This window comes from Rhinatrema bivittatum, chromosome 3 (genome assembly GCF_901001135.1).
Source record: "Rhinatrema bivittatum chromosome 3, aRhiBiv1.1, whole genome shotgun sequence".
NCBI lineage: Eukaryota > Metazoa > Chordata > Amphibia > Gymnophiona > Rhinatrematidae > Rhinatrema > Rhinatrema bivittatum.
In genome coordinates, this window is record NC_042617.1 from 364,811,390 (window position 1) to 364,838,475 (window position 27,086).

General features: G+C 46.7%; 1 long non-coding RNA gene across 1 annotated transcript in view; it reads left to right on the forward strand.

The window, feature by feature from the left end:
• Positions 1-26,848, forward strand: part of LOC115088793 — an 85,758-nt gene extending 58,910 nt beyond the window's left edge. The window contains exon 3 of the long non-coding RNA XR_003855884.1: positions 26,640-26,848. This is a non-coding gene — a long non-coding RNA (uncharacterized LOC115088793). The remainder of the gene's footprint in view (positions 1-26,639) is intronic.
• Positions 26,849-27,086: the final 238 nt, after the last annotated feature.

Here is a 27,086-nt window from a genome sequence, read left to right on the forward strand (position 1 = left end):
ATAAACAATCAATAAAAGGTAGTCTTAGATGGTTTTGTTTAAAATTCTCAGATATTATAAGCTCTTTATCTATGTATCAGTTTTTCTTAAATTCTTAGATATTTTAAGCAATGTTTATTAAATATCTGAAAAATTGTTATTATAAGGAATCTTCTGTAAACAAATAAAAGGTGAATCAATGTTATGATTGCTAAACTCATGGCTGCTCATCCAAAATGCATTGGCAAGATTCAGCCACAGCTTTTAACCCATTGGTAAGAATAACAACTTTTTTTTAATCTTCTGCATCTATATACATCAATAGCAGGGGTGGAAGGAAATTAGAACCAAAAAGTTACCAATAAGGGCCCTGATCTCAGCAGTCGGATAAGTATGAGAAAAATAACTGTGAAAGCTTGCTGGGCAGACTGGATGGGCCGTTTGGTCTTCTTCTACCGTCATTTCTATGTTTCTATGTTTATCTTTATAAAGGCTTAAGAACATAAGAAATTACCATGCTGGGTCAGACTAAGGGTTCATCAAGCCCAGCATCCTGTTTCCAACAGAGGCCAAACCAGGCCACAAGAACCTGGCAATTACCCAAATACCAAGAAGATCCCATGCTACTGATGCAATTAATAGCAGTGGCTATTCCCTAAGTAAACTTTATTAATAGCCGTTAATGGACTTCTCCAAGAACTTATCCAAATCTTTTTTGAACCCAGCTACACTAACTGCACTAACCATATCCTCTGGCAACAAATTCCAGAGCTTTATTGTGCGTTGAGTGAAAAACAATTTTCTCTGATTAGTCTTAAATGTACTACTTGCTAACTTCATGGAATGCCCCCTAGTCCTTCTATTATTCGAAAGTGTAAATAACCGATTCACATCTACTCATTCAAGACCTCTCATGATCTTAAAGACCTCTATCATATCCCCCCTCAGCCGTCTCTTTTCCAAGTTGAACAGCCCTAACCTCTTCAGCCTTTCCTCATAGGGGAGCTGTTCCATCCCCTTTATCATTTTGGTTGCCCTTCTCTGTACATTCTCCATCACAACTATATCTTTTTTGAGATGCGGCAACCAGAATTGTACACAGTATTCAAGGTGCAGTCTCACCATGGAGAGATTTAGAGGCATTATGACATTTTCCGTTTTATTAACCATTCCCTTCCTAATAATTCCTAACATTCTGTTTGCTTTTTTGACTGCTGCAGCACACTGAGCCGACAATTTTAAAGTATTATCCACTATGATGCCTAGATCTTTTTCCTGGTTGGAAGCTCCTAGTATGGAACCTAACATCGTGTAACTACAGCAAGGGTTATTTTTCCCTATATGCAACACCTTGCACTTGTCCACATTAAATTTCATCTGCTATTTGAATGCCCAATCTTCCAGTCTTGCAAGGTCCTCCTGTAATGTATCACAAACCGCTTGTGATTTAACTACTCTGAATAATTGTGTATCATCCGCAAATTTGATAACCTCACTCATCGTATTCCATTCCAGATCATTTATATATATATTGAAAAGCACCGGTCCAAGTACAGATCCCTGAGGCACTCCACTGTTTACCCTTTTCCACTGAGAAAATTGACCATTTAATCCTACTCACTGTTTCCTGATTTTAACCAGTTTGTAATCCACGAAAGGACATCGCCTCCTATCCCATGACTTTTTAGTTTTCTTAGAAGCCTCTCATGAGGGACTATGTCAAACGCCTTCTGAAAATCTAAATACACTACATCTACTGGTTCATCTTTATCCACATGTTTATTAACCCTTTCAAAAAAATGAAGCAGATTTGTTAGGCAAGACTTCCCTTGAGTAAATCCATGTTGACTGAATTCCATTAAACCATATCTTTCTATATGCTCTACGATTTTGATCTTGAGAATAGTTTCCACTATTTTTCCCAGTACTGAAGTCAGGCTCACTGGTCTATAGTTACCCGGATTGCCCCTGGAGCCTTTTTTAAATATTGGCTTGATCAATCTACTCATCTATAATAAATAAGCATATATTTTTACTGAATACTTTGATTTTACTGAGTTGCTCCATCTTTATAAATATTTATTGCTCTTACCAATACATTATCTCTTAGGAGCAATGATGTGTTAAACTTACATGACAAGGGGTACTAAGGAGAGAGAGTGAACTATAAAGAAACTCCTTATTAAACATTTTCTCCCTTAGCGCTACCTGATGGTGTTATGAACCCAAGACACTGTTTTTGTGCTACAACACCAAAACACCACACAAACCCCAGTAAAATTCAAAATACAAATAAAAAACCAGGTTGCAATTTGGCATAGCGCCAGTGCCTAATTAAAGAGATCATCATATTTAGGGGCTATAAATGTACGCTAAATCGCTGTTCCATATGGAAGCATAGGAATGCTTAGCATAAACAATAATTCCCCATTTAAAAAAAAAAAATCATTGATCTCCAAAATGTCCAGAATTTTTATATGTTTTTTTATATTTGCTGATATAAATATTGTGCAAAAAACAACCACTTATCTTAGTAGAATAGAGTGTTGACTTGTGGTAGAAGCTTCCAGATGCAAAACCTAAAAAAACAGCCTGCCACTGGCTCTATGTGAAATTACACCTTGAGTTTTGCTTCTATTCTAAGAACATAAGATTTGCCATACTGTTTCCAACAGTGGCCAAGACAGGTCACAAGTACCTGGCAGGTTCCCAAGGGATAGATAGATTCCAAGCTACTTCTCCCAAGAATAAGCAGTGGATTTCTGCAACTCTACCTTAATAATGGTTTATGGACTTTTCCACCAGGACCTTGTCTAAACCTTTTTTAAATGCAGCTACACTACTAGCTTTCTCTACTTCCTCTGGCAATGAACTCCTCAACTTAATTATGCATTGAGTAAAAAAAATATTGTCTCTTAGTTTTAAATGTATTGCTTAGTAACTTCATTGTGTGTCCCCTTGCCTTTGTACTTTTCAAAAGAGTAAACAACTGATTAACGTTTACTCATTCCATTCCACTCATTATTTTATAGACCTCTATCATATCCCCCCTCAGTGATCTATTCTCCAAGCTGAAGAATCCTAACCTTTGTATGCTGGCAGTTAGTGCTGTTTTGATGTGGAGGTTTACTGTTTTGTAATTGTATTTAAACACCCAGGTAGGGAACTATGTTCCTTGCACTGTCATGTATACAGCCAATAGGGTAGATTTTAAAAACATACACTCACGCCTCCATGTATGCGCGCTACCCAGCGCACGCACATGGATGTGCAAATTTATAACATGCGCATGCCAGCACATGCATGTTATCAAATCCAGGCCGGTGTATGCAGGGGGGGTAGATTTGGCCAGTTTATGCATGGTGACGAGATCGGGCCTCCGCCAGTTCTCTCCCAATCCACTCCAATTAAGGAGTGGACTGGGAGGGAATTTTCCTACCCCCCTATCTACCCTCCCTACCTCTTCCCCCCTCTCTTCCCCGACCCTTGTCAGGGCCTACCTTTTTTTATTTTCTTTATTTCAGAACTTACTCCAGCTCCTGAGCTGGTATAAGTTGCTCCCGCCAGCAGGTTGCCGGCGCGTGATCCCCCAGCACAGTGGCAAATGGCTGCTGTACCAGCCGCATCCAGCTTCACCGCTTCCCACTCCCCAGACCACCACCCTTCCTGCCCCTTTTCTTGGGCCCGGCACTTCTGTGCGTAACAGCATGTGGCATTGATTGATGAAGCCATGGCATTCTTTGGGATCCCCATAATAGTGTGGTGGTGGGGAAAGCTGAGGAATCAGTCTATGTGGAGATGCAGGGTGGGGTGGAGGCATAAACACTGGAAGAGGAACCGGTGCTGGTGTCAGGGCATCCATATGGAGCACGAGTCTTTCAATCAGAGCAGTTACCTGGTTAAGAATCCTCTGCTGGTCTTGAACACGTTGGACCAGGCCTGGTATGGCCTGGAGTAAGATCAGGTCCACCAAATCCATGGCCTCAGCAATCTGTAAGATCTGCGGACCCCTGATGCTGTGGTGAGATTGGCTCAACCTATGGGATAGGTCCCATAGGTTCTCACCTACAGCTGGTGGCGCTATGCAGAAGAGAGACTGAATAGGAGCTTCACCTATACAAACCTCTTTCCCCTTGGGTTGAGCCCTCAAGTTCCGTAAGGTGGCAGATTTTAGGAAAGAGTCTCTGCAGCAATGACATAATCATTGATCCAGGGCCAGGCTAGAGTGAGAGGCAGGTGGCACACAAGAATGGTCAATGTCCAGGCAAAGTTCAGAGGCAGGCTGCAAACAAGGATAGTCAATGTCCAGGCAAGGTCAGATCCAGAAGTCAGTCCAAGGAAAGGCAGGGAGACGAGGCAAGGCTAGGCTGGCGAGACAAGGCAGGAAGCAAGAACAAGAATGCAGGAAACAGGAGCAGCAACACATACTACAGACAATGATGCAAGCCAGCCATTGCTGAGGCATCCTCTGGAAGTCTGAGGTATCCTTAAGTTGTGGGAGAATGGGACATCATCAGTAGACACTGGGTCTGGATTTCTTGCCTTTGGTTCTTTAAGAGTCACCATGCACTTGTGCCTAGAGAGACCCCAAGAATGAGCAGGATCTGCCGTTATGGCTGGGGCCTGCATCATTTGAGCAGCAGCAGAGGTGAGAGCCGCAGCTTGCGGAGTCTGCCTGTGAACCGCAAAACATAACAATAAGTCTTCCGATACAGACACCACATCATTTTGGTCACCTTTCTCTGGACGGTCTCTGTCCCGTCTCTATCCTTTTTGAAATATGGGCACCAGAACTGAACACGGTACTCGGGGTGAGGCCTCATCAAGGACCTGTATAAGGCCTCACCTCCTTTCAACTTTTGGTTATTCCTTTCTCTATGCAGCCCAGCTAACTTTAGCTATCACATTGTCACATTGCTGTTCTGCCTTCAGATCACCAGACGCTATCACCCAAAAGTCAATCTCCCAGTTCGTGCATATTAATCATTCACCCCATCACATACAGCTCTTTTGAATTAAATGCATGACTCTAAACTTCTTGGTACTGAATCCCAGCTGTCAAATCTTCAACCACTCTTCAAGTTTTTTTTAAATCACTTTTCATTCTCTCTACTCCTTCAGGCGTGTCCATTCTGTTGCAGATCTAAGTATCATCCGCAAATAGACAAAATTTACCTTCTATGCCTTCCGCAATGTCGCTTATAAAGACATTGAAAAAATTTGATCCCAAAACTGATCCTTCTGGCACTCCACTTAACACCATTATCTCTTCAGAATCAGTTGCATTTACCATTACAGTATGTCTTGTGTCAGTCAACCACTTTGCAATCCACTCCACCACCTTAGCACCCCCTCCCAAACTTCTCATTTTATTCATAAGCCTCCTATTTGGGACCATATCAAAAGCTTTCTGAAATCCAATTAAATTACATTGAGTGCTCTTCCTTGACCCAGTTCTCTAGTTAGACTTGGGTCCAGCAATTTACTGGACTGTAGATAGTTCACTATCATTTCTTTCTCCATTAATTTTCCCACCACAGAGATGAGACTAACCAGCCTGTAGTTTCCAGCCTCATCTCTGCTATCACTCTTGTGAAGCAGGACCACAGCTGCTCTTCTCCAATGTGGCACCATTCCCATTTCCAGGGATCTATTGAACAGGTCTTACAGCAGACCTGCCAGGACATCATTGAGTTCCCGAGGTATCCTGGTATGTACCTCATCAGGCCCCATGCCCTTGTCATTTTTCCTAGATCGTCCCATATATTCTCTTCTGTAAAAAGAATTGTGTCTACTCCATTCCCATCTATGGTCTTCTCAACTAACAACAGTTTTTCTCCAGCATCATCTTTAATGAACACTGAACTGAAATATTTATTTATTTTTTCTGCCACTTCTTCGTCTGTTTTCACACATTGCTCCTTGTCACCTTTCAATTTCACTATACCACTTTGGGCCTTCCTTTTTTCTCTGATAGATCTGAAAAATGTTTTTTCACCTCGCTTTACCTCTTTGGCAATTCCTTCTTCCACTTGACCTTTTGCTTTCCTGATTTCTTTCTTCATCTCCCTCAGTTTCACCAGATATTTTTCCCTGTATTCCTCTATTTGGAGTCCTTTATATTTTTTTAACACTGTTCTTTTTGCCTTTGTTTTTTCAGCCACTTCCTTTGAGAACCAAATCCGTTTTTTTTCTTGTACTTTTGTTTACTTTTCCACCATATAGCTTTGTTGCCTTTGTAGTAGCTCCTTTTGATTTGGCTCACTGTTGCCCATTTTCTCCCAGTCTTCTAGTTCTTCCTCCAGGTATATCCCCATTTTGTCAAAGTCTGTATTTTTTAAATTAAAAATTCTGGTCTTTGTGTGACTTCTCTGTATCTTATTTGTGATATTAAACTGTACCATATGATGATCACTGGTGCTCAGGTGGGCACCTATCGGACATTAGAGACATTTATCCTCATTAGTGGTCTCTACAAGATAGCATGTGACTGATCTTGTGCTAGGATCTCCTTTACTGTGGGAGGATGTTTCCAACTGTTGTGTGTATAGCCTGTCAGGAGAGCCCCATCTGTGGTGGACACGGGTGGGGGTAGAAGGGTAGTGGATAAAGATGGGAGAAAGAAGTGATAGCTGACAGGGTGCTGCTCATGCTGACACTACTGAGTGGGGTGCCCACACTTTCCTGTGCTACATCCCAACTCTCCCTCTGCCTCTGGCACTCCTGTTTCTGTACCCTAGTCATCATCATCGCCTATCAATGAATCAGAGTATAGGACCAAAGGCTTATACACCCTTTCAATCATGGGTCACACAGTATGGCTAGCATGCTTCTTAGTGAGAGTTTCAACCTATGCTGCACCTGCTGCTGCAAGGATTCCATGAACACTACCTCTGGTACCAGTCCCTGTTTCTGATAGAAACCCTGTAACTTCTCCAGGATGTAGACTATGGGGGATGACCTCATCCAGAGTGGCTTTGGTGGAAATGAGATCCTCCCTGGCATCGTTGAAGGAATTCAGGACTCATATCATCTGTAGCCAATCATGATGCTCCAGGGGTCAATCTACACTAATCTCACTTTTCAGAGACAAGTCATGACGGGATGTCCATTGCTCCACTACCCTCTGCAGAATTAGATATGTGAAATTCCATCTGATGTCTAATAACCTGGTCAGAGGCACCTCCACTAATTCTGTTTCATGTTACGTTTGGCAACCTGCCGAATGTTCCCACAGGCCACAGCACTTACTCCCAATGCCACGAAATGCCGGACCTCCCCTCTATGGAATGATCCACTGGAGCTGTTGGGCATGGCAGGAAGCCACCAGGACCGCTGCATTGGCCCTTCCTCTTAAGTGTGCATGTGCCTGACATCAGCTCATTTAAAGGGCTCATAGAGGGAAAGGCTGCAGCGCCCTTAGATGACATCACCAGCCACTGCCCTATAAAAGGGCCCCTGGGATGTCCCTACTTCACCTCAGTAATGGGTCTCCTGCATCCTGTGTAGTGTGTGTTGCTTCTCTTTCATTACTGCTTCATTCTCTTGTCCAGCCTTGCCTGGCCTTCCAGTCCAGCCTCATCCAGTCTTGCCTTGCCTTCTAGTTCAGCCTCATGCAGCCTTGCCTTACCTTTCAGTCCAGTCTCATCCAGCCTAGTCCATCCAGCTTGTCTTCCTTATTCTCTCCTTCAGTGTGTTCTGTGTGTCTACATCCACCCTCGGCTTGCTGCTCCAGATCTTATTCTCTTGCTTGGACCTGAAGACAATTGTCTGCCGCACAGATCTTGACTTCCTGCCTGGATCCAATTATGAGTGCCTACCACCTGGATCGTACCCCTTGCCTGAATCCAATTATTCTTGCTCACTGCCTGCCCTGACCTTGGCTCTCTGATTTCTGTAAGCCTGCTGTCTAATCTGTCTCTGGTGTATCACTGGACTCTAACTACCACCTCTGCCCTAGGGACCCATCTGAGTCCTGCCAGCTGCCAGAATCCAAAGGCTCAATCTGTTTAGGAAGCGACTGGTAAAGGTGAAGTTCCAGACTGTCCCACTACAGGAGTGTTCCCCAGCTGCCAACGTAGACCTCGGGAGCTTGCCCTCAAGGCTGTGTCAACTACGACGTAGCACTAAGGGCTCTCACACCCACTCTTACACTTCACACAGAGCTGCTGCCTATCCTTCATGTGCCGGTGAAAATGATCTGCTATTTTCTTGCATGACTCTATCATTTCCTTCTGTATTAAGCTACTGAATTGTTCCTTGGTCCCCAGGGAGTTCTTTACTGTCAGATTCTTTCATAGCCCCTATAATCAATTGCATTTTTCAAGTTTGCATCACTGGCTGTAACATAAAAACCAAAAAAAATAGTCCTTTGATATTCTGTGAGATCTCTTCTCCCTCTCTGGATGCCTAGGTGCTATTACTGGGGTTGGAGTTGAGAGTGGACCAAAAGGCATGGGGCTATGGGTACCTCTCACGCTGTACATTACCTGCACTTCCTGGAGGGTGATCTTTGCCCCAGCAATATCACTTTATGTTTCCTGTAGCTATTCACTAAAGGATAGCATGCTAGTAACTAGACTCCCCAGATTCTCCTGAGCTACTAGAAGTTCTATATGCTCTGCATCTGCAAAGCCCTCTCAGGATGCATCCAAATGAGTACTTTCTCCAAATATCTACTGTAGACACATTGCTAAGGGAGAATCAGAGAGACATACTGAGCTGCTTTTGGATGCTCTGCTCCTAATACCCCACCCCTCCATAACTGATACCATCCTCTGCACCATAGCAACAGAACTGACAATGGGAGCAGGTGTCAGATGCTCTTCCAGCCTGAGCTTCTTCTACCCAAACCTACCTCTGGTTTCCCCTGCCAAACAAATCTTTCTTTAGCTTGGGTGAGGGCGTCCTGATCTTCTTATGACTGTCAGTAGTGTTACTAGTACTTGTACTTGCCTTAGGTCCTCTTTGCAGGAAAAGCCTTTTCTCTCCTGTTCACATTGATATTGCTACTAATACATCAACCTCTTGCTCCTTGTGGCATGATAGAATCTGACCCAGTCAGACAATTTCTAAGAATGGATAGGGATTTTGTTCTTACAGTAAATGCAGTGTATTCTTCCTCTAGTACTCAGTACTCACACACACACATACACCACCAGCACTAGCATCATATAGAGAGTGGAAAGTCATACAGATAGAGAATACAACAGATAATAGCACACACAATCTACTGTTTGCTGACTGTCTATGTAGACTAACTTCCATGACTAACACAGTTTATGGGAAAAAAGTAACATACACATTGGTAGTCCACATATAATACTGCTACTGCGCTCAGCACTTTACCTCTCGCTAAACGTTTCTGTTGTTCCTGCTGTCAAGAGTCAGAGCCAGGTAGCTTGGCCCACCCTCAGTGCTTCATCAGCTGCAGGCCTTTGGGCCACTAAAAGGAGCTCAACTGTGAACTGGTACATTCTATGCTGCTAGTGCACTCAGCACTTTAACTTTCACTGAAAGTTTCTGCTGTTCCTGCTGTCGAGAGTCAAAGCCAAGTAGCTCCCTCCATCCTCACCACATCATCAGCTGCAGGCCATCAGGTAACTAAAAGGAGCGATCCACAGATAGGCCTGCCAGCAGTGGGCTGACAGCAAGGGGCCATGGCAAAGGGCCCTGTTCCTTTGCTTGTCCCTTCTTTTGGACTTTCGATGAGACAGATTATATGCGTCATGATGTCTTTTGCTATTCAAAATATATCTATTATCTATGGTCGAGGTCATTATAGTGAGGTAGAGAAGGTAACCTCTTTTAAATCTTCTTTATATCCTCGATATTCTGAGTTAGCCGCTTAAACCATGCATCTAACTCTGGTTGGGCCATCAGGATGGTTGTATTCAGTGGCGCAACTGCACCGCTGAATATAGCCTGCTAGTTAGCCGGATATGTTTATATGACTCACTAGCCGAGCCGCATAGCAGCTGAAAATGGACCCTATTAAGTTTTAGTAGAGAGTGCTAAATCTTCACTGACCTCTTACAATTCTTTCTTCCTCTTGTGCGCTCTCTTCCTGCCATGTTCAAATTTCCTAAGCATGCATGGTATTTTATCCTTCCTTCTTTTTATCACCTTCTATCTTTTCTTTTTCCCAATTCATACTACATTTATACCCTCTTTGTCTGAATAGATCACGCTGTACTTTTTCTCCTTCTTGTATCAGTCAATCACAGATTTTAACATCCCTAACCAAGATGCATTTTTTTCTATCCCTATCTGATGACATAGATCTCTTGCTAGGTAGAAATGGAATCAAGCTTATTTATTCATTTGTTTATTTGTTTTATATTCCTCTGTATTCACCTGGAGATTCAACTGCTTCCTGTGTATTCTTTTTTGACTTGGAAGAAGGGGTTCGCAGTTGCTGGTGGTTGATGACTTGCTGTTGCTCCTGATTTGAACTTGCCCGCAAAGACAGCTCACCACTTTCTCAACCCATTATCTAGGGCAGTGGTTCTCAACCCTGTCCTGGGGACCCCCCCCAGCCAGTCAGGTTTTCAGGATATCCACAATGAATATGCATGAGAGAAAATTTGCATATACTGCCTCCATAACATGCAAATTTTCTCTCATGCATATTCATTGTGGATATCATGAAAACCCGACTGGCTGAGGGGGTCCCCAGGACAGGGTTGAGAACCACTGATCTAGGGAAACTGCTGGCGTAACCAGTCCATTCTATAATGGCATCTGAATGACTGGGACCACAAATTTCTCAGCTGGTGCATTTCTTATTCAGGTGCTTTTACTATCTGTGTTGCTTATCTTCTGGAGCAGTGCTTTAGTTCTGACCTAAGTTTCTTAGAGGGGATCTAGGTCTTCCAGCATCAAAGACAGCCTTGATGTTGGAGCATCCCTAGCTAGCACCCCATCCTGTATTTTAGGAGACAGAGGCATCAGGATGGCATGAGCAAGAAAAACAGCCCCAACAACAATGGGATTTTATTTCCTTGTCTTTTGGGAAATGAACAGTACGGCTTCCTGTCCTGAAGGAGAGACACCTCCAAAGCCCCTTAATAACATTTATATGTGACCCTCTGCATTACCATAATATTTAAACAGCCAACACTTAAGTGTCATTAGCCATGACAAAGAATTTGACTTTTTTTAGTTGGAAATTCTATAATAACTAACGTTTGATAAAGAGTTATTTCTAAGGAGCAATTAGTAGTGAGAGGGATGAATCATAGTTTCTTAAATTAGTCTGAATAATGTATACCCTATTACAAAGCAAATTTCCATCACTTTGAGCATTTGGCTATGTAATTTAATAGAAATACCTATAATTAGAAATGGAATTTGCAGAGATGGGAATGTCATAGTTTGTGACTGGCACATAGTGCTAGACAGTGTTAAATGGACACAGGGAGACAGCTCTGAGGAGTGGATGATAGTACTACTCACTGATGGTGTCTGTAGCGAATTCTTCCAAGTAGTAGAGGAGATAGATGCAGGCAGCGGGTCAGGGAACATGGGCCCTCGAGGAGCGAGGAGCTTGAATTCTATCTATCAGGGCAGGAGCAAGGAGCTTGAATTCTCTCTATCAGGGCAGTAATTGTACCAAGTAGAAAGGATAGATAAATCTGTTCCTTAGTTTAACTATGGAGAGAAAATAATCCTCCTTTATATATAAAATATGTGTAACCCAGACACCTTTCTGGGTTACCAGTAAGCCCTGAGATCAGATAGAGTAGTGCAGTTAGAAAGATAATTAAGGAGAGGATCCATTCATTGGCACTCTCTCCCATTGAGGGACTGTAATGGATGTCCCTTGCAGGAGGTTTTATAGCAGAGCTCCACAAAGGGCTCTGGGGGCAGTCTTAGTTAAAGGTTTAAGAGGAAGGTTTGAGTTTTCCCTGTGTTACATTTTGGGCCTATCTGGAGCCTTTGGAAGTCATCTGAGATGCTCCAGAGTGGGTCTTGGCATTTCTGCTGTGGTCTCCTACAGAGGTACAGAGAGCGCCCAGGGAATAATTTGGGTCTTTGGACAATTTACTTGGTAGAAGCCCTGCTGAATCCCTGGGCCTTTCCGAGACTCAGAAATTGGGGAACCCTGTATTGAAAATTTGCACATCCAAGGTGGTGACCCACTGCAAGGGAGATCCAGTGTTATTTACTTTTTGGGACAGAAGAAAGTTTATTTCCAAGATCTGGGAGGAAACATTTTCTGCCCCTCTTCCTATCCATCGGTGGACCTGTGAAACCCGCAGTTCCATCCATGATCCCTTCCACCAGATATCCCATCAATATCCAGTACTGTAAGTAAGAAATCATCTTTAATAAGAGAAAACACCAATCGGAGTTTTCACAAAACCATGGTGAGAGATAAATTCACTCTGTGTGCAGAGACAGATTTTTGCCATCTGGAAAGGGTTTCCTGCCCAATCAAGGGGACCTAACTAAAGGGGACCACTGCTCAGTCTAATCTAAGAGGGTGGCTGGATTCCTGGCCTTGTTAAGAGACTCTTGCACAGATAAGAGGATACAGAATTGTAAATAAAGAAAGAGAGAAAGAACTATGGAGCATGGTTGCTTACAGTAAAGTATTATTTTTGGACACTAAACCATTTGTCTTTGCGTCTGTTATGCGTGCTGTCCAAGGCAGACCCGCAGCATGGTCCCCTCACCTTCTTACACAGACTCCAGCTTCTGGTTCCTCCTCACAAGCGGCGGTGGGCCGCCAGCTCCGACCTTGAGCTGCCCCCAGTGCCTCCGGCTCTGCCATGGTCCCCAGTGTTGCAGGTATTATAGTTAGTGAGGCTTGGGTGGACCCTTGGACACTGTGGCAGCTGACCATGCCCACCGGGGGAAGACCCGTGAGGGGCCACAGGTCAGGCTCAGCTCTGGACACACAAACACAGATAGTTCTTTATTTAGACAGTTTGAGAAGTCACCAGAGGCGGCAGTAGTGAGTAGAAGATGTAGCCCGGCTGGGCTAGTATTCCCCAGGGCGCTGGAACAGCTGTTCCTCCGGTAGCAGTGCTGTAGTGGAGAGAACTGAGAAAGTGAGTACAATAGAAAATTCACAGAGTCCCAAATATGGAGGAGCCCCAAGATAGGGAGAGCTGGCCCTCGAGGAGCGAGTACCAGATCTCTGGGAGCAGAGAGACTTGTTGGCAAAGTACTCACACAGCGGTTCCACGTAAGAGATTGCACTGGCGCTGGAATGGAGGCAGGCCCTCGAGGAGCGAGTACCTGGTTCCAGGGAGACAGCTCTGAGGAGTGGATGATAGTACTACTCACTGATGGTGTCTGTAGCGAATTCTTCCAAGTAGTAGAGGAGATAGATGCAGGTAGCGGGTCAGGAAACATGGGCCCTCGAGGAGCGAGTACCGGTTACCTGATAGCGACCTGAAAGAAGCAAAGAGGCCCCTGAGGAGCAGGTACCCCATTAGCAGAAAGAGTCCAATGGAAGTTGGAAGGCAGAGTAGCTGGGTACGGAGAGCGAATCCCATCCGTAAGAACACCCTTGCTAATTCAACAGCTAGCAATAAACAGTAGACTTAAATATCCGGGCAGCGTGACATCATCACAGGGGGACGCCAATGAGGAAATAAGAATGAGGATCGCGCGGTGCACGTGCCCTAAGACACCTGGAGAACATGGCGGGAGGCAGCACCCAAGCCGGTCCGGGGACGCTGGAGAGGATGGCAGGCGGACGCCGCGGCAGCCAGGCATCCATGAAGAGCAGGAGGAGTCACAAAAAAGGAAAGGTATGTGGAGTGAAGCTGTTGGGAAGCAACGGTCACAACAGCAGGTCAAGATGCCATTGCTCGTCGGGCCTCTCCGCGTGGTCCGCAGAGAGACGCCACTACCCGCGCCGTGTCCTTCCCTAGGCACACGCGCGTGCGCATCACTGATCCTTATGAAGGGCCCACGGCGGGAACCTGGCCGCAGCCTCGGATGATGACGTCAAACTCTTCAATGTATTTAAGCTCAGGCCTCGCTCCAAAGCTTTACCTTTGCAAGAGGTCTCCTCTCTACTTGAGTAGTCGTTGCTGCTAGAGAATCCTCTCTACTCTTCATTCCTGACCTTCGTTGTTCCCAGTTCCTGTCTTCTTCGTTCCTGCCCTGTCTATGTTTTGGACTGACTCTACGGATATCGACTTTGCTTTGCTTGACTATGCTTCAGCCTGTCTCCAGGCTTAAGCGTTAGTGAGGCTTGGGTGGACCTCTGCTACGCCTGACGACGCTACTGCCTATCTCCAGACCCAGACCTCAGCTATGCCTGACTAGGCTACTGCCTATCTCCAGACCTAGAACTCTGCTACGCCTGTCGACGCTACTGCCTATCTCCAGACCCATACCTCTGCTACACCTGAGTACGCTATTGACTTCTCCGTGATCAGACCATTGCCTTGATTGACTAATGCTATTGACTTCTCCATCATCAGAACTCAGCATTGCTTGCCACGACCTCCGCTTTGCCACCGGCCTTGATCCAAGCCTGTCATTAACGCCTCTCCTAGCCTACTGTTACGATTCCTCCTGCTGTGCCACAAGAGGTCTCTCACCTTTCTCTGGAGGCCACTCCAAAGCCTGAGCAATTGTCCAGATCCTGCTCCACGGCCTGGGAGGCCTTCGGTGTTGTTCTGGGCCTACTCGAGGCCTGCTCCACTGCAGCCTGGACGTTCTGGTTTGGGCCACGCCCTTCTCCCTAAGGGGCAGGCCCACGGCGTCTCTCCATTCTTATAGGACCAGTGAGGGGCGGCCCATCTGGACTCCTCCCAGGGAGTTGCCTGCATACAGTAGTATAAAAGGATCTTTAATTCAGTTCCTGTTTGTCTTCGGATCGGATGCCATGCTTGTCCAGGTTCTCCTGTGCCGATCCAGGTCTCCACTGGTTTCTTTTATTATGATGGTTCCATGTCCTGTGTCTGCTTGTTCCTGGTGTTTCAAGATTCTGCTCCTGCTTCAGTTGTTCCTGCTCCTGAGTTTTCTGAGTCCGCCAGATGACTTTCTGAGGGTAAATCCGCGAGGTCGGTTCCTGTTCCCGTCATTGGATTCTCGTCAGACTGGGTTCCTTCCTGCACTGGTCCCGCTCCTGCGGGTGTAGAACAGAGTGGTCCGTGACCAGACTAGTGATACTGGCTGTGTAGGGCGCCCTGAGGGACAGTGCCAATGTCTAATCCTCCCAAGTCCTCGTCCTGACCCTAGCCTATGTCTACAGTACCTTGTTCCAGAGTCTACGTCTACAGTACCTTGTTCCAGAGTCTACGTCTTCAGTGCCTTGTTTCAGAGTCTTCTATGTTTTAAGGTCTTTGTCTGCCCTCATCTTCTATCTGATCTGCCGCCTATTGCTGTTACCCAGCGGCAGGTCCAAAAGGGCTTGGAATGGTCGGAGGTCTGTTCATTGACCAACTCTATGTTGCTGGTCATCCTGAGGCAGGCAGATTCGGTTGAGAGTTGAACCTTCAGTTCTTGTATTTTACCTTGACCTGCTCCTGGCTACCCATACTTGCACCAGCTTACCTCCCATGGTGTGTCATGGGGCTCCTCCCTGAGTCACGCTGTGGCTCAAAGGCTCACAACACCTGCTTTAGAGGTGACTGCGCTCCTCATGCTCGTAACACCTACTCCCTGGATGTAGACTTATTAGGCTTCGGCCTACCTTTGCTTGAGCGCCCCCAGCTAATTTCTATTCCATTGGTGCCCGGGTTCCAGTACCGTACCCAGTCCAGGGTAGGACTACGCAACCTACTGTCTGCTGTCCCTTGGCTGAACCAACCTCTCTTGCTAACCAACCTCGAGGCCCACCTAAGTCCTGCCGGCCCCGGCACCCAAAGGCTCAACCCACGGGGAATATGGGCTGGTATAGGTGAAGCTCCAGCAGCCTCTGTCGTCAGCCCACTCCACCTGCCGATGGTGGGGACCCGTAGGTCCTCACCTCGGCCCAAGGGTCACCTCCAACGCAACAGGTTGCAAAGACCATGGACTCGGTGGAGCCACGTGTCCTCCAGGCCATCCCAGGCCTGGCATCCAAGATACAAAAACAGCAACAGTTTCTCGAGGCATTGGCCTCCTCCATGGATCATGTTCACGCCTGACTCGATGCCCTCACTATTAATCCAGTTCCTCTTCCAGCTCCTCCTCATCCACAGCCACCTCCATCGATGCATCGAGCCTTGTTGGCACTCCTAGCGCCCCCACACTTCAACGGTAACTCCAGACTCTGCAGAGGGTTTATTAACCAATGTTATATGCAATTCGCTCTGCAGCCCTCCGTCTTCCAGGACGAACTGACGAAGGTCACCTACATCTTATCCCGCCTTGAGGGGAAGGCGCTGGCTTGGGCTTCCCCCCTGTGGGAATGCTAGGATTCCTTGTTGAAAGAACTAACTCAGTTTGTGGCTGTGTTTCAACGGACCTTCAATGATCCTGGGCAACATGCTGTGGTAAGCACCAGCTTACTACATCTCCATCAAGGTCAAAGAAGTCTTTTCGACTAAACCATCGAGTTTTCGGACTTTGGCTACTGAGCTCGCTTGGCAGGAAGGCTGCCTCCGAACTATCTCCCTGGATGGACTCTCCCCGCAGCTGAAGGATGAGTTGACTTCCTCTCTTGTCGACCTTATAGACCTGGCAGGCCGAATCAACCATCGTTTCCAAGAGCATCACCGCGAGAGTTAGATGCCCAAGAAGCCTTAGTGGGTTCGCTCCTATTAACCACCTATTACTAACCCTGCTCTCAGCAGTGATACTAAGGTGTTCAATACGGAAGAGCCTATGCAGTTGGGTTGTGGGCAGCTGACAGTGGAAGAGCGCCTCCGGCGGAGACAAACCGGTCTGTGTCTGTATTGCGGAGCACCTGGCCACTATCTACAGACTTGCCCTAACCATCTGGGAAACTCCCTGGCCTGAGTTCAGTAGGGGTCCTGAACTTGGGCGCAACCTCTCCGGCCCCTCAGTTATCTATACCAATTACCCTGATCTGAGATTCCCGGTCCTTTCCAGTCCTTGCTCTGGTAGATTCTGGTGCAGGAGGTAATTTTATTCTCAAGGACCTTGTTCAACTTTTTGGCATAAAGACCCACTCACTTGAAACTTCTCTATGTATAGCTTCTATCTACGGAGAGCCATTACCCAGCCAAATTTCCTTGACTACGGAACCTGTCCAGTTACACACTGGCACCTTACATACCAAGGAGCTCGAATTGCTAGTGTTGGAGAAATCCATCCATCCCGTAGTTCTTGGACTCCCTTGGCTACAGAAGCATTCTTCCCAATTCAACTGGGGTTCATTGCAACTGGTGGAGTGGGGTCCCGCCTGCCACCAGTCCTGTCTCCAGAAAGTGATACCGCCATCTGTGGTTCCTCTGGCTACTACGTCCTCTGGCATACCTGCTCCCTATGCAGCCTTTGAGGACATGTTCTCCAAGCAAAAAGCCGACCTCCTTCCGCCTCTTCGAAGGTTTAATTGTCCAATCGATCTCCTTCCAGGAACCACACCTCCTCGAGGATGCACCTACCCTCTGTCTCGTCCCGAGACGAAGGCTATGATGGAATATATCCAAGAAAATCTCGCGAAGGGATTCATCCCCCTGCCTACTTCTCCTGCTGGGGCTGGATTCTTTTTTGTGACCAAGAAAGATGGGACACTTAGGCCGTGTATTGACTACCATGGCCTAAATGCCATCACACGTAAGGATAAATATCTCTTGCCATCAATTTCCGAATTATTTGATCGCCTCCAGAGTGCCTCCATATTTACAAAGCTGGACCTACGCGGAGCATAAAACCTGGTAAGAATCCGTCCCGACGATATTTGGAAAACTGCCTTTAACACCTGGGACGGGCACTACAAATACCTGGTGATGCCCTTTGGCCTCTGTAACGCGCCCGCAGTATTCCACCGAATAATGAACAAAATCTTCAGAGATCTACTGTACACCAAAGTTGTGCCTTACCTGGACGATATCCTCGTCTTTTCCAAAGACTTTGATACCCATCATGCTGACGTCCGAACCGTCCTTCAGTGCCTTCGTGAGAACCATCTGTTTGCGAAATTGGATAAATGCTTGTTCAAGAAATCCAGCCTAACTTTCCTTGGTTATATCATCTCCTGGCAAGGGTTCTCCATGGATCCAGCTAAACTAAAGGGAATCCGGGATTGGCCACAGCCAGTGGGCCTCTTTTGGGATTCCTGAACTACTATCGACATTTCATCCCACACTATTCTACCCTGGCTGCTCCATTGATGGCCTTGACTCGTAAAGATCAAGACACGCGAAATTATCCTCCTGAGGCAATCGCAGTCTTCCATCGTCTGAAGAAAGCCTTCCAGAACGGATCCTGTCTGCACCATCCTGACCCAAATTGTCCTTTCCAAGTGGAAGTTGACGCTTCCGCCATTGGGGCTGAGGCAGTCCTGAGTCAACGCACCACCTCTGGTACAATAGTTCCTTGCTCTTTTTATTCCTGTAAATTTTCATCCGCAGAGCAAAATTATAGCATCGGGGATCGTGAGCTGCTCGCCATAAAACTGGCTCTAGAAGAATGGCGCCCGTGGCTAGAGGGTGCACAACACAAATTCACTGTGTTCACCGATCATAAGAATCTGGAACATTTGAGTCAAGCACAACGTCTCAATGCCCGTCAAGCTCGATGGGCCTTGTTTTTTCCAGATTCGATTTTGAACTTTGCTATCGCCCAGCTGACAAAAATCTCTGGACAGATGTCCTATCACGATCCTTCGAGCCTGAAGACACTCCGGAAGAACCTACTCATATAATAGACCCAGCCTATATTTGTTTATCTGCCACTCATCCAGTTCCTGCTGGAAAGATGGTCGTGCATCGACGACTCTGAGAAAGAGTTCTCCGCTGGGCACATGATTCCAAATTCACTGGTCACTGAGGACGAGAATGAACCTTGGCACTGCTCCAATGGTTCTTCTGGTGGCCCACCATGGTCTCCGACGCGAAAGCATACGTCAAATCCTATAATATCTGTGCACAGGAAAAACCTCCGGTTGGTCAACCTTGAGGTCTTCTACTACCACTTCCAGCACCCGAAGAACCGTGGACTCACTTGTCTATGGATTTCATCGTGGATTTGCCGCCTTCAAAGGGTCACATCATAATATGGGTAACCATAGACTGATTTTCAAAAATGGCCCATTTCATCCCTCTACCAGGCCTACCATCTGCTCCAGAGCTAGCACGTTTATTCTTCCACCATATCTTTAGACTGCATGGCCTACCCATGGACATTGTTTCAGATAGAGGTCCTCAATCGTTGCCATGTACTGGCACGCCCTCTGCCGCAAATTAGATATTAACATCAGCTTAATGACTGCCTATCATCCCCAAGCCAATGGGCAAGCTGAGCGAATGAATCACTCCTTAAAGGCCTTCCTGTGCGCTTACATCAATGACCGACAAGACAATTGGTCTGACCTCCTATCCTGGGCAGAGTTTTCTCACAACTCTCACATCGCCACTGCTACTGGAACATCACCATTCTCAGTTGTCTATGGGAAACAACCACGACCACCATTGCCCATACCTCTATCAGTGCCGTTAGGGGATGTTATGGGAGCAGACAAATCTCCGCTTGCGTCAGGTTTCCTGGCCAAGAGAACTGCTGACAGTCGATGTCGCTCAGCTCCTGAATTCCTCCCTGGCCAGAAAGCCTGGTTAAGTACTCAGTATATCCATCTTCGAATACCATCCCAGAGATTCGCTCCTAGATATATTGGTCCTTTCTCTGTTACCCGACGCATTGGACCCATTACATACCAGTTTCGGCTGCCTCCTACGCTGGGAATACATAATACATTTTATGTATCACTCTTAAAACCTGTGATTCTATCTTGGCCTGCCCGGAAAGCCCCTGAGCCACCTCCATTGGTGGCAGAAACTGATACGACGTGAAGTCCTAGATGCCGATACGACATGAAGTCCTAGACGTCCGCCATCGGGGCCACCAGTGGGAATACCTCCTTTCTTGGGAGGGTTATGGACCTGAAGAGAATTTGTGGGAACCAGCTCAGAACATCCTGGACAAAACTCTCCTCCTGAATTACCATCGTGCCGATCCGGGCAAACCCCGACCTCCAAGAGGGGGGCGTAAAGAGAGGGTACTGTTACGCGTGCCGTCCGCAGCAGATCCACGGCACGGCCCCCTCAACTTCTTACATAGACTCCAGCTCCTGGTTCCTCCTTGCTAGTGGCAGTGTGCCACCGACTCCAACCTCGGGCCGCCCCCGATGACCTCGGCTCTGCCATGGTCCCCAGTGTTGCAGGTCAAGATGCCATTGGTCATCGGGCCTCTCCACATGGTCCGCAGAGAGATGCCACTACCCGCGCCATGCCTCTCAATAGGCATGCGCGTGCTCATCACTGATCCTTATGAAGGGCCCGCGGCGGGAACCTGGTCGCAGTCTCGGATGATGACGTCAAACTCTTCAGTATATTTAAGCTCAGGCCTCGCTCCATAGCGTTGCCTTTGCAACAGGTCTCCTCGCTACTCATGTACTCGTTGCTGCTAGAGAATCTTCTCTACTCTTTGTTCCTGACCTTCGCTGTTCCCGGTTCCTGTCTTCTTCAATCCTGCCCTGTCTATGTTTTGGACTGACTCTACGGATATCACTTTACTTTGCTTGACTACACTTCAGCCTATCTCCAAACCCAGACCTCCACTATGCCTGACTACGCTACTGCCTGTATCCAGACCTAGACCTCTGTTATGCCTGTCTACGCTACTGCCTATCTCCAGACCCAGACCTCTGCTATGCCTGACTACGTTACTGCCTATCTCCAGACCCAGACCTCTGCTATGCCTGACTACGCTATTGACTTCTCCGTGACCAGACCATTGCCTTGATTGACTACGCTATTGACTTCTCCGTGATCAGACCATTGCCTTGATTGACTAACGCTATTGACTTCTCCATCATCAGAACTCAGCATTGCTTGCCACAACTTCCGCTTTGCAGCCGGCCTTGATCCAAGCCTGTCATTGACGCCTCTCCTAGCCTACTCCCTGGACGTGGACTTATTAGGCTTTGACCTACCTTTGCTCGAGCGCTGCCAGCTAATCTCTGTTCCATTGGCGCCTAAGTTCCAGTACCGTACCCAGTCCAGGGTAGGACTACTCCACCTACCATCTGCTGTCTCTGGGCTGAACCAACCTCTCTTGCTAACCAACTTTGAATTCCACCTAAGTCCTGCCGGCCCCGGCACCCAAAGGCTCAACCCACGGGAAATGAGGGCTGCTATAGGTGAAGCTCCAGCAGCCTCTGCCTTCAGCCCACTCCACCTGCCGACAGTGGGGACCTGTAGGTCCTCACCTACAGGTTGCATCAACCCCACCTTGGTCCAAAGGTTTACCTCTAATGCAACAGCATCTTATTTGAGCCCACAGCATACTGTCTATGAATTCATCTTACCCAGGGAATTTAGGAGAGGAAGTCAGTCACCCAGCACCAGAACCTGAGAGAACTCCTTTCTTCCCCCACTCAAAAGAATCCACACCTTGGGAAGTAAGGGAGACAGAAGAGCTAGCCAGGGTCCCTGCCCCAAAGAGACTATACATATTTTTATGGCCGTATTAGATAGTAATCCACACCTAGGGATGGGGTTACATATAAATATATTGATGCGAATGTGGAGGCATAGTCACTTGCTCAGAGAGATGTGAGCCCTTGAGCCACGACACGGCTCAGGGAGGAGCCCCAAGATACACAGCGTGGGAGGTGAGTCTGGACTAGGATCAAGACTTGGAACATCAGGAACTGGAGCAAGGAAGGCTCAGCCCTCCACTGGACCTGCACGCACTGGTGAGATCCAGCAATGCTATGCTGGTCTCAAGAGTAGCCCTCTGGCCACTCGGTAGCCCTTCTGGACCTGCCGCTTGGGAACGACGAGTGCGTGAGGCCAGACGGAGGCTGAGGGCAGGAAAAAGATGAGACATGGAACTCAGGAACTTGGAAACTCAGATGAAGATACGTGGAACTTGGAAGACTCAGGCCAGGTTTCAGGATACTTGGAAGACTTGGACAAGGACTCAAGGAACTCGGAAAACTCAGACAAGGTTGCAGGATGCTTGGAAGACTCAGATAATGTTTCATGCTACTTGGAAGACTCGGACAAGGATCCAGGATACTTGGAAGACACAGGCAAGGATTCAGGCATTCATGCTGGGTGAGTAGTGCACCGCAGTGCACCCTACACAGCTTCCCATGGCTGGTTGCAGACCACGCTGAAGCGGAGAAGGTTCTGGCTTGAGTCTTGGGCATGGACAGAAACAAGCACAAGATACTCTGAAGACCGGAAACAGGATTCAAGACTCAGGATTCAAGACTCAGAACTCGGATTCAGGATCAGACCTCGGAATTAAAAACAAGGAGCCTTCCAGAGACTTGCGCTGCAGACGTGAAGACAGGCCTGGTGCCATGAAGCACACTACACAGCCTCCCATGGGCTGGTCACGGATCATGATGATGGCACACCAGGAAAGGTGGACAAGCAGGGAACCTGGAAGCAGGACGAAGAACTGGAGACAAGGCCATCAGGACTGGAACACGGAGCATCAGGAACATCTGGAACTTCAGGAACATGGAACATCAGGACTTCAGGACAAGGAACATCAGAACACCAAAGAGACAATCAAGGAGCTCTAACGAAGAACAGGACCAGGAACATCAGGATGAAGGAGACCAAGAACATCTAACATGGAGCTATCAAGATACAGAAAGACCACGGAAGACTTTGACCAGAATGAAGACCACAGACCACTATGAAATCCGGGTTCAAAGTCCCCAAGGGAGTGGAAAAGAGCCCTTTATAGGGCTGGACTATGTGCAGCCTGATGATGTCATCCGGTGGGGCTGCGGGCTTTTCCCTCTGCTGGCCCTTTAAATATAGAAGTGAGGAGCGTGTGTCTATGCAGGACCCGGGGAGTGAAGAAGGTAGAAAGACAGCGGCTTCCCTTGCCGCGCGGAGAGGGAGGCAGTGGCGGCACCAGGGCCGCAAAGAAACAGCGGCAGCCCCTCCTGCCATGTCCAGCGGCGTCGGATCGCGATGGAGCGGCAGAGGCGGTCTGGGGCGGCATAGGCCACGTCATTGGGGATCAGCAGCGTCAGGATGGTGGAGGAACAACGGCGGCTAGAGGTGAGAGGCTGCTTGCAGGATGGGCTCCGCGAGCAGCATCGTAACATATATGGCAGACCTTTAAGATGTATAGCTGGTATTTTTGAATATACAATAGATTATATACTTTTACTTCAGTACAAAGGAAAAAAAGAAAAATATCTAATCCCATTTTGTAAATTTTAAGTAACTTTTCTTTTGGAATCACTTGCATTTCATTTTAACATGTTTTCTTTTATTTCACTTTAAAAACTTACTTCATAATAGCTCTTAAAAAGGGTTTTATCCATCAATAATGCATTTTCTGTGGCTTTCTATTGCCATCATAGGAACCTATCTAGCATGAAGGCCCTATTACTGTCAGCCTTGCAGTATTGCGGAAATGTAGTCATCTGGTGCACCTTACATAATAAAACAGAACGTCTCATGAAGTCTTTCTAGTTGGCATCTGTCAGTGATAGAAATAAATGAGAAACATTTTCTTCCAAGTTTGTCTGCTTTGTTTTTTTACAACTGAGAAGGCACATAACAATGAACACACCTGTTTAGACATAATAACCTAGCTCCTGGGACAGACTGGCAGATGGAATATTTTTGCATGAAGCATTCAGTTATTCTTTGGAAATTCTGATCCTGTAATTTCTTCTAGATAAGGACTAATCATAATTAGGAAAAAGCAAGTGACTTGATATAGAATCTTTTTAAGTATTTTTCTTACTTTCTTTTTTTTTTTGCAAACAATATGCTGCCATGCACTTGCCAGTCATCAACCCATGCTGAATACCCCCATAGCCCATATTAATGAAGATGGAAGGAGTTCATTCACCCTTAACGGTTTTAGCCTCCAGTGGCCAAATATCAGTGGAACCCCCTTTTCAGTGGGTATCCTGAATACAGGAATACATGGTTGTACCAGGGCCACAAACCCCATTCCCTTACTCTTTCTCTTTCTGCTCAGTCCACTGCTCCGGGTGCCAGGGTTATTTCTGATAGGGAGGAGGATTCAATTTCCAGGGCTCAAGGCACATGAGGGTGGCACTTCTCACTGCCTCTCAGTCTCTTTCTGACTCAGGTGTACTACTCACAATTAAGATGTCCTTCTGTAACACCCAGAAGTGACACAGGGAAATGGTTATGGTTTATTTATTTATTTTATTTATTTATAGTTTTTTATATACCGCGGCACGTAATGCACATCACCTCGGTTTACAGCAAACAGTAATTCAGCCATAGGCTTTACAATGAACATAAGTGGAAAAAGCAAGATGCTTATTTAACAGAAAAACTAGGAGTATACATATCAAATACATATGTGTAACAATGTTAACTAAAGTCTGTCTTGAAAATATTTCTAGGGAATAAAGCAGGTAGGGAAAGGGGGAATCATAGAGGTGGGAAGGGAGCAAGACCCACCCCGCTGGTCTGAATCCCTTACCCCCCCCCCCCCCACCCCACAATGTCAGAGGGGGAAGGGAGTTCGGTGGGGAAGGGAAAGGGAAGGTAGAGTGGAGGAATCAGGAGTAGGTTGAGCAGCGACGTATGTAATTTGCATGAGTCCCATCCTTCAATGGAAGGCTTTTCTAAACAGCCATGTTTTTAGGTCATGTTTAAATTTTCGGTGGCAGGGTTCCTGGCGCAGTTCCGCAGACATACTGTTCCACATTTTGGTTCCTGCTATGATGAGCGAACGTTCTTTAGTGGATGCAAGTTTAGTTAGTTTAGGAGAAGGGATCGGCAGTCTGGCCTGATGTTGGGATCTGATTGGACGGTTTGTTTTTTTGAAAGACAGGTGCTCAGAGAACCATTGCATGTTTTGGTTATAGATAGCCTTATGTATCAGCGTAATCGATTTGTATATGATCCTTGATGCTACGGGTAGCCAGTGAAGGGATTGAAGCACAGGAGTGATGTGATCGTGGCGGTGTGTGTTGGTGATGATGCGCGCTGCTGCATTTTGAAGCATTTGTAATGGTTGCAACGTGTTTTTTGGTAGGCCTAATAGCAAAGCGTTGCAGTAGTCATATGGTTGTTATACTGAGAGTTTTCCTGAGGTGAATTCTCTTGCTGGCTGCCACAAAAAAAGAACTTTTTTTTCCCTATCAGGTTCTGTAGATGAAAGGGGTCCATTTGATCTAGTTTCTAGGAGATAGGAAGGGGAAACAAGAGCCAAGTAAATTTTGGTTGGAAGAAATGACAATTTGATATTGCAACACTTCAAATATATTTTTATTTTATTTTAAAATGAAGCAATTTTAATAAAACAGACTCTAGCAATTGACACAAAATACTTCATAGCATTTGAAACACATATCACAATGAATAAACAGAAATCAAACAAAGCAAGACATCAGTTATACTACTGAGTTATACCAAAAAGTCTTTTTTGACTTTGGTTCAAGACTTTCAAAGAGCACAACAAATCCAAAGTATGTCACCATAGAACCATAAAACAAGTACTTATCTTATTTCTTAACTGTTACAAAATTTAAGATACTTAGGCTCAACCATTCTAGAGTATGACTTTCTGTCTTTTTTTTTTTTATTGGCCAGGATTTTTTGCTTCGTGCAAACTCACCCAAATAAGTATAAGTTTGACAAACAAAATGTTTTAGTTCATCCAGTCAATGTATCTTGTCTGTGTCACTAGTCAGTATAGACTATGGGTGGATTTTCAGAGCCCTGCTCGCCTAAATCCGCCCAAAAACCGGGCGGATTTAGGCGAGCAGGGCCCTGCGCGCCGGTGAGCCTATTTTACATAGGCCCACCGGCGCGCGCAGAGCCCCGGGACTCGCGTAAGTCCCGGGGTTCTCCGAGGGGGGCGTGTCGGGGGCATGTGGGGGGTGGGCCCGGTCGTCGCGGCGTTTCGGGGGCGTGTCGGCAGCGTTTTGGGGGCGGGTACGGGGCGTGGCTACGGCCCGGAGCGGTCCGGGTGCGTGGCCGCGCCCTCCGTACCCGCCCCCAGGTCACGTCCCGGCGCGCAGGAGGCCCGCTGACGCGCGGGGATTTATGCCTCCCTCCGGGAGGCGTAAATCCCCGCGTGTCAGCCTCCGGGAGACGTAAATTCCCCGACAAAGGTAAGGTGGGGGCTTAGACAGGGCCGGGTGGGTGGGTTAGGTAGGGGAAGGGAGGGGAAGGTGAGGGGAGGGCAAAAGGAAGTTCCCTCCAAGGCCGCTCCGATTTCGGAGCGGCCTCGGAGGGAACGGGGGTAGGCTGCGCGGCTCGGCGCACACCGGTATACAAAATCGATAGCCTTGCGTGCGCCGATGCAGGTTTTTAGCAGATACGCGCGGCTCCGCGCGTATCTACTAAAATCCAGCGTACTTTTGTTTGCGCCTGGAGCGCAAACAAAAGTAGGCCTATTCGCGGAGTATGAAAATCCGCCCCTATGCTTTCTGTAGAACATAATCTGTAGAATTAGTGCTATTAGACTGTTTCTCTAGTCTGGACAGACAAAAAAATATATAGTCAGGTGAACACACACTTACCCTCTGTCCTGTTTCTCTCTCTCTACAGCTCCTTTGCCTCCTCTGGATGCAGTGATCTTTGGAATGCAGCTGTTATCCCAGTAGAATTTTCTGTTTTCTTCTCTTTATGGTACCTACTCCCTAACTATAAAGAAACAATAGAAGGCAAATTCTGCTACGCTATCCACACCAACCTGCCACATGAAAGCTTGGTATGAATGTTGCTAACATAAATCTGGAACCTTGTTGAATTATGAGGTCAACTAGCTAGATGCAAAATAAACAATAAAAGCAGTGAAATTCCTTTCTTCTTTTTTTCTGGTATTTCCCAGTTAAACTGCATATACACTCTTGAAGATTTTCTCTAAAATAAAAAAAAAGATATTAGTGGTGCAACTTGTACAGGCACTCTCTCATTTAAATCCCTCTGCTTCTTTATATCACTCTGTCATATGACCATTCACAACCCCAGGCTTCTCTTATTTTTCTAGAAGCA